Raw genomic sequence first — 6,449 nt, 5'->3', positions numbered from 1 at the left:
ATTTCAAATGCATATCAAGCCCACTCTTGTGGATGGCCAATTCTAGAATAAATATCAATTGAAAGCAGCATGTTGAGGAAAAGCATTAATAATAATAATAATAATAATAATAATAATAATAATAATAATAAATTTATTTATATCCCACCCTCCCTGGCCAAAGCCAGGCTCAGAGTGGCTAACATCATACAAATAAGACAATGCATAAAAACAAGTGATCAATAAATTAAGATACATCCCACAATTAATTCAAACAAATTAAAATTAAAATGGGACAAGTGGCAATCTTCAAGTTAAAATTGAAGGCAGTTACCAACTGTTTCCACTGATATTATAAGCACCTGTGAGCGGGCTCGGAACCTCCTTCATGTTTGTTTTTATACAAGGAGAAAATGAGTCAGACTGAACCCTGACCAAAGGCCTGGCGGAACAGCTCCATCTTGCAGGCCCTGCGGAAAGATGTCAAGTCCCGGAGGGCCCTAGACTCTTGTGAGAGAGCGTTCCACCAGGCCGGGGCCATGGCCAAAAAGGCCCTGGCTCTGGTCGAGGCCAGTCTGATCTCCCTGGGGCCCAGAATCTTTAGGATGTTGTTATTTGCAGACCTTAAGGTCCTCCATGGGGCATACCAGGAGAGGCGGTCCCATAGGTACGAGGGTCCTAGGCCATATAGGGCTTTAAAGGTTAAAACTGGGAAAAGCTACATGCAAATGAGTTAACAATTAGTGTTTACCCAGCCTCAACAGCTTTGTTCTACCTCCACTGTCAGAGGCGTTGTGTCTCGGAATATCAGTTGCTGTGAATCGCAGGCAGGCAGAGTGCTATTGCCTTCATGCTCAGCTCGCAGGTTTCCCACATGTTGGCCACTGTGAGTACAGGATGCTGGTCTTAAATGGACCATTGGCCTGATCAAAGCAGGGCTCTTTGTGTGCTCAATGGGAGTTGACGCTGTAGGATTTATGTGGAAGGAAGCCCCATTATCCTCAGATGAACCTATTGAAGGGTGTTTCAGAGGGTCAGTGGCACTGCAAAACTGGTCCACTTATCCATCGACACTCGATGGCAATCTGCCAGCTGTGGAATTACCAACAAGGCCTTCTACCTGTAGTTACAGAGAGAGATCAATAGCATAGCTGTCAACCTTCCCTTATTTTGTGGGAAATTCCCTTATTCCAGCACCATTTCCAGCTGCTATCCTGGATTGTTAAATATCCCGTAGACTGTCCCCAGGGCAGGTGAGGCTGCTGATCCCTTATTTTCGAGGCTGCTGATCCCTTATTTTCAAATCTGAAAGTTGACAGCTATGATCAACAGAGATATATAGGGAGAAAATGTTAACAGTGGGGCAGAAATACCATGAAACACAAGAAATTCAATCTGTGGCAAATAAATTTCACAGATGTGCACAAAATGCATGGAAACTTATACCACAATAATGAATCATAAGAAAGGGAAATTAGTGTGTGCCCATAAGAAGAAGAAAAACCATCCAAAATCCAGTTATAACCAAGTGAAAGATCGCCATCACTTCACCTTGACCTTGGGTTCACTGTAGTCCTCCATAGTGGTTTGGTGGGCTAACATTTGGCCACACCATATTTCACCTACCCATGATAGATCTGGCAGAGCCTTTGAGGAAGATCCTTTGTGAGTTAGCCAACTCAGCACAACCAACCCAATTCTTTAAAAAATAAAATAGGACAGTTGTTTTTAAACTACTGTTTCCCAAAAAGTGGACTTCAAGCAGGCTCCCAGCAGAGCTCTCCCCCTTTGCATCAGAAGCATGGGGGAGAGGCCTCGTACCATTCGTCCACCTAGTAAGTGTCCTGTCTACATTCACTGATGGAACCTCTCCAGGACTTCAAATGTGGTCCTCTCCCAGCCCTACCTGGAGATGCTGAGGACTAGTCCTTGAACCAGGGGTGCTATACCACTGAGCTATCGTCCTTTACCCCATATGTATGGACAAAGTCTTGCCTGCCTGTTAAGGTGAGGACATCTCCCATTCTTCACAGGCCATGGGAGCAAAGCCAAACTGGAGTTTGGACTACCTGTGGCAGGGGTGCCAACTTAAATAAAATATTTGGGGGGGGGGGTTACAAGTAAGCTCCATCCTACATAATCGATCACATGATGTGTTGCATGACAATGCCTATCAACTGGGGGGAGGGTCCGACCCGCTCATATATTTTATGGGAGTGAGGTGAAGACCTCTTGGCCCCTAGGAGTTGGTTTCTATGACCCGTTGGGTCCCTCTTTTTCTTGGAGGACCTGACTAATCTTGTGGGGATAGGAACCAAATCTTCCCTCCTGGCCTCATCTGGGTTTCCCCCAAAGACACACAGAGAGAGATGAGGAGGCGGAGTTGTGCGTTTTTCCTGCCCCCAGCCCAGTCTCTGCTTAGAAATCAGGATAAGAGGCAAGACCTTTTGAAAGTCCCCAGGAACAGCGGAGAGGCTTGATCGCAACCAGCCAGCGCAGCTCGCCCCTGCCTGCTTCTCTTTCTCTCTCTCTCTCTCTCTTGCAAGGGAAGAGTAAAACCCACTCTCTCCTCGCTCTCTCTCTCTCTGATCCGCGGCTGCCTCGGCTGGCTTGGCAATGCCTGGGTGGCTCTTCGCACGACCCGCCGCCTGAGTCCAGGGGGAGCGCCGGGAGCGCAGCGCCTGCCGCCGCCCCCTCTCCGCCCCTCCATCCCATCTCGCGGACCTGAGCGCCGCCGCTTCCCTGGAGGCTCCTGCCGGCTGACTTCTTCTCTTCCTCCTCCTCCTCCTCCTTCCTGGGTCTTCCCACGGCGGCGCCACTCTCTCTTCCCCCCTCCGCTTGCGCTTCCTTCTCTCCATCGGTCGGTGATGTGTCTATTTACATCAGCCCCGAACTTCTCCCAGGAACAGCTCGGTAAGTCTAGAGAGACCGGAGAGGTAGAGTTGGCGAGCCGTGGAACAGGGGAGTGGGTGGGTACAGATGGTGAAACCGCGAAGCGGGATCCTGACTGGAGAAAGGCGAGGGGGTAGAGAAGGATGGAAAGGAGGGCAGTCCCAGCATGAAGAGCGGGGCATCACTTGTCCAGTATATCTGAGCGCAGCTTCTCTGCAGAGGAGGGAAAGCAGGAGAGGAGCCGGGCAGGTATTGGGCTTCATTCGAGCCGATCTCAGCCCTTTCATCACAGTGCAGTGCCAAGAATGGAGAAGGGTACCTCTGAGCATGTGTTGAGTGCCCCATATACCCCCCCTTTCTCCGTGGGCTGCATCTTTGCAGTCACAATCAGCCCCCACGCCCTCTGGGATTTGAGAACAGAAAAAGGGTCTCTTCTTAGCACACTGGAGCCTCTGCGTTTCTCTCTTTTGGGGTGGGGTGCAGAGAAAAGGCATTGCTTCCGCCAACTTATGTAGCTTCTCAAAGCACCCCATGTTTTCCCCCGGCTGTTTAGTAGCGACCTGATTCTGATTAACTTCAGCATCCATGTTGCCTCAGAGGTAGACTCATAGCATCTAGCTTACCTTCCAAACTTGGTTTCCGTGTATTTTTAATAGCGTGCGTTTCATCCTGAGCCTTAAGAGCAAGCAGAGTACTAAATTTAAGGCTTTCATTTCATTGATACCTTCTTCTTTTTTACATTTGTCCAACAGCATCAGTAAATTAACTGCAAAGTACACGTTTTAAACTTCATTGTGTTTCAGAGCCGGTTAAAATAAGCTCTAGAACGCTCTGTGCGGGGAGAGAACAGCACTGTTTGCTTTGTACATTGTTATATTTCTGTAAGCATGAAACTTTGGCTGTCCAGCCTCTATTGTCCTCAGGCTGCAAGTTGTTGGGAGAGTTTTGGAAGAGTGTGATTGCTCTGTTTGTCCCAGAGAGTAGGATGAGCTCTCTCACCTTCCTGTGCAGTTGCTCATAGGAGTAAAAGTACATATTCACTTCTCTTCTGAAGCAGGCTTGTGTGGGTTCAAGCTCAAGTTTGGTTAAAATGCAGCAAAAGGTTAGATTTACACATACAATTCCAGTGGCTATTTCATGTACAAAGTGGAACTTCTCATATGTCATGCTGATATCTAGTTCAGAACGCCAAGCTGACAGATTCTTGGTTAACCTAGAATCAACAGGCACTGTCCTGTAAGTGTGACATAAGAATCTGAACCAGCGGCAGATCCTGTAATTATTTATAATCATGAAGTTACTCTTCATCAATTAAAAATGAAACTTTGTTTTTCATACTTTTATTATAAATGTTTAACCGTTGCCAATTTTTAAAAGCAATCATGTACTACTTAGAAAATAAAGCATTACTAATTTTTAAAAAATTGCTTCATTAACTCAGTACTAAATCTTTTTATAACAGCAACAACATATGGGCTGTTTAACATAACTTTTTTCAAATCTCCCCCCACCCACAAACATTTCGCTGCTTGTTGCATCACTTATTTGAATCCTATTCTTTGAAGCATTTTAAAGATTTGCCATTGCAACCTTTACTGTGGCTTTTAAGGAAATATGAAACGTGCTCAGTCACACAGCTATTTACACAGAGAACAATAGATGGTTGTGTTTCTTGAAATATCTGATCACCAGAGTTTACTAGTGTGTGTTTAGAATACTTTATCCATCTCCCTTACCCTTGATGTTTAAATTTGCCCTGGCAGAACCCTCACAAGCCGATGTTTTAATTTCCCCACCAAGAAACCTCTTGCTCTCTTTCTCATTTTTGCAATTTATTGCCTTGCCATTTATATTGTTCTTGTTGGGTATCCTATCTGAATGCATGGATGATGTTACTGAAACAGTAGTAATTGGCCCCCAGAAGTCTTGACATCTTTTTACCCAGTCTTGTTAGTGGTTCACTCTGCAGATAAGCATTCAGGAGAACGCTGAAATGAATAAAATCTGAAATCCAGGAACAGGGAAGTGTTGCTGTGAATGCATTATCTGTTTTTATCAGTAACAAATTCAAATATGTCCTCTAGCAAACTCTATGGGAACTGGAGGTGTATGCAATTATCTTTGCTTCTTTGAAAAGTTGCCACATAACTTTCTATCAAGGGATGGTGTTTTATTTCAGAAAGTCGCTGGCCTGTTTTACTAAATCATCATTCCCCCTCCCCCCCCCCATTTATGAGTAACACCAGGAAACCAAACCAAAAATGCCTCTTATTTTCAGATACCAATGTATTTGCTGAATGAGAACACTCCAAACTAATTGTGTCTCCTAAGGTGTCACAGTTCACAGGTCTTCTCTCAGAAGTTGTTACATTCAGTCAATGTTTGCACCTTAGATGCAGGAAGACTTGCTTCCATGCATTTAAATTGAAAGGTGAGAACCACCTTACATTCCTGTTTGACAAGTCAATTGATGACCAAGGACTGCAATCTGAATCTGTCACCATTTCAACTCTCCCAGTAGCCATACCCTTTCTCAAGGGAAGGAGTTTTTTCCAACTTTTTTTGTAACAATTCATGCCATGACCTTAATTGTCTTAGAAAGTTTCCGTTTTGGTTAGATACCATTGTATGCCAATTTCATGTCAATTTCACCCTGAGACACCACTTTCCTGCAAAAACGTTTTCTCTGAAATGAAACCCACACACCTATCTGCTATGTATGTCTTCAATACATGTCAATATGTGGCCAGAATAAATGCATTTTCATAAACTCTGAAATGTATGAATGCACATCCCAGGTACACTTTTGTATACACAAGCTACTCAAACAAATGGGATTTTCCCAGAAGCATATTGCACTGTTTATGCTACCTTTAAATGTTTGACCTAAGCTTGAAACTTGAAATAAGTTTTATGTATGCAAAAACATTGTACATGGATTTCTGCTTAAGTGGGAATTGCTTCCCACTTGCAGCCAGACATGATTCTTGGCATCTTATAATGGAGAGTGTCCTCCTGGCAGGGATGACTAAACAACAATAGGGAGCAGAGAAGCACATACAATGGTACCTTGGTTCTCAAAATTAATCCGTTTCGGAAGTCTGTTCCAAAACCAAAGCGTTCCAAAACCAAGGCGCTCTTTCCCTTAGATAGTAGTGCGAAATGGATTCATCCATTCCAAACTTTTAAAAACAACCCCTAAGGAAGTTCAAAAGATGTTTATGTATAAAACAAAAGTCAAATTTGGATAAAATGTTTATTGGAAATTAAATAAAAATTATTATAAAAAATAAAAATAAAAACAACCCCTAAAACAGCCATTTAACATGAATTTTACTATCTAATGAGACCACTGAGCCATAAAATGAAAGCAATAAACAATGTACTGCAGTCACACAATCAATCAATCAGTAGCTGAACTGGGTTCCACATAGTCAGAAAAACAAAACAAAAAGAGCCGCAAAAACAAAAACGCAAAATAAATAGCAAAAACAGACAGACCTCAGAGTAACACTCAAAACAGAAGTGTGGCACTCAAAATGGAAGGGTAGCACTCAAATCGGAAGCATAACACTAAA

The 6,449-nt window shown here is 43.8% G+C and overlaps 1 protein-coding gene across 3 annotated transcripts in view; it reads left to right on the top strand.

The window, feature by feature from the left end:
* MME (membrane metalloendopeptidase) overlaps nucleotides 1–6,449 on the top strand; it is an 82,655-nt gene that overhangs the window by 11,818 nt on the left and 64,388 nt on the right. For 2 of the 3 annotated variants that reach the window (XM_083442725.1, XM_083442722.1), the window contains exon 1: nucleotides 2,389–2,892. The exons of the other annotated variant lie outside the window; for it this stretch is intronic. The gene's annotated coding sequence lies outside the window, so the exon portion shown is untranslated. Of the gene's footprint in view, nucleotides 1–2,388; nucleotides 2,893–6,449 lie in introns of those variants that run through there. 3 annotated transcript variants of the gene reach the window in all.

The sequence above is a fragment of the Podarcis tiliguerta genome (assembly GCF_965153285.1).
Source record: "Podarcis tiliguerta genome assembly, chromosome: 5".
Taxonomy (NCBI): Eukaryota; Metazoa; Chordata; class Lepidosauria; order Squamata; family Lacertidae; genus Podarcis; species Podarcis tiliguerta.
This window is presented reverse-complemented; position numbering and strand designations above follow the sequence as displayed.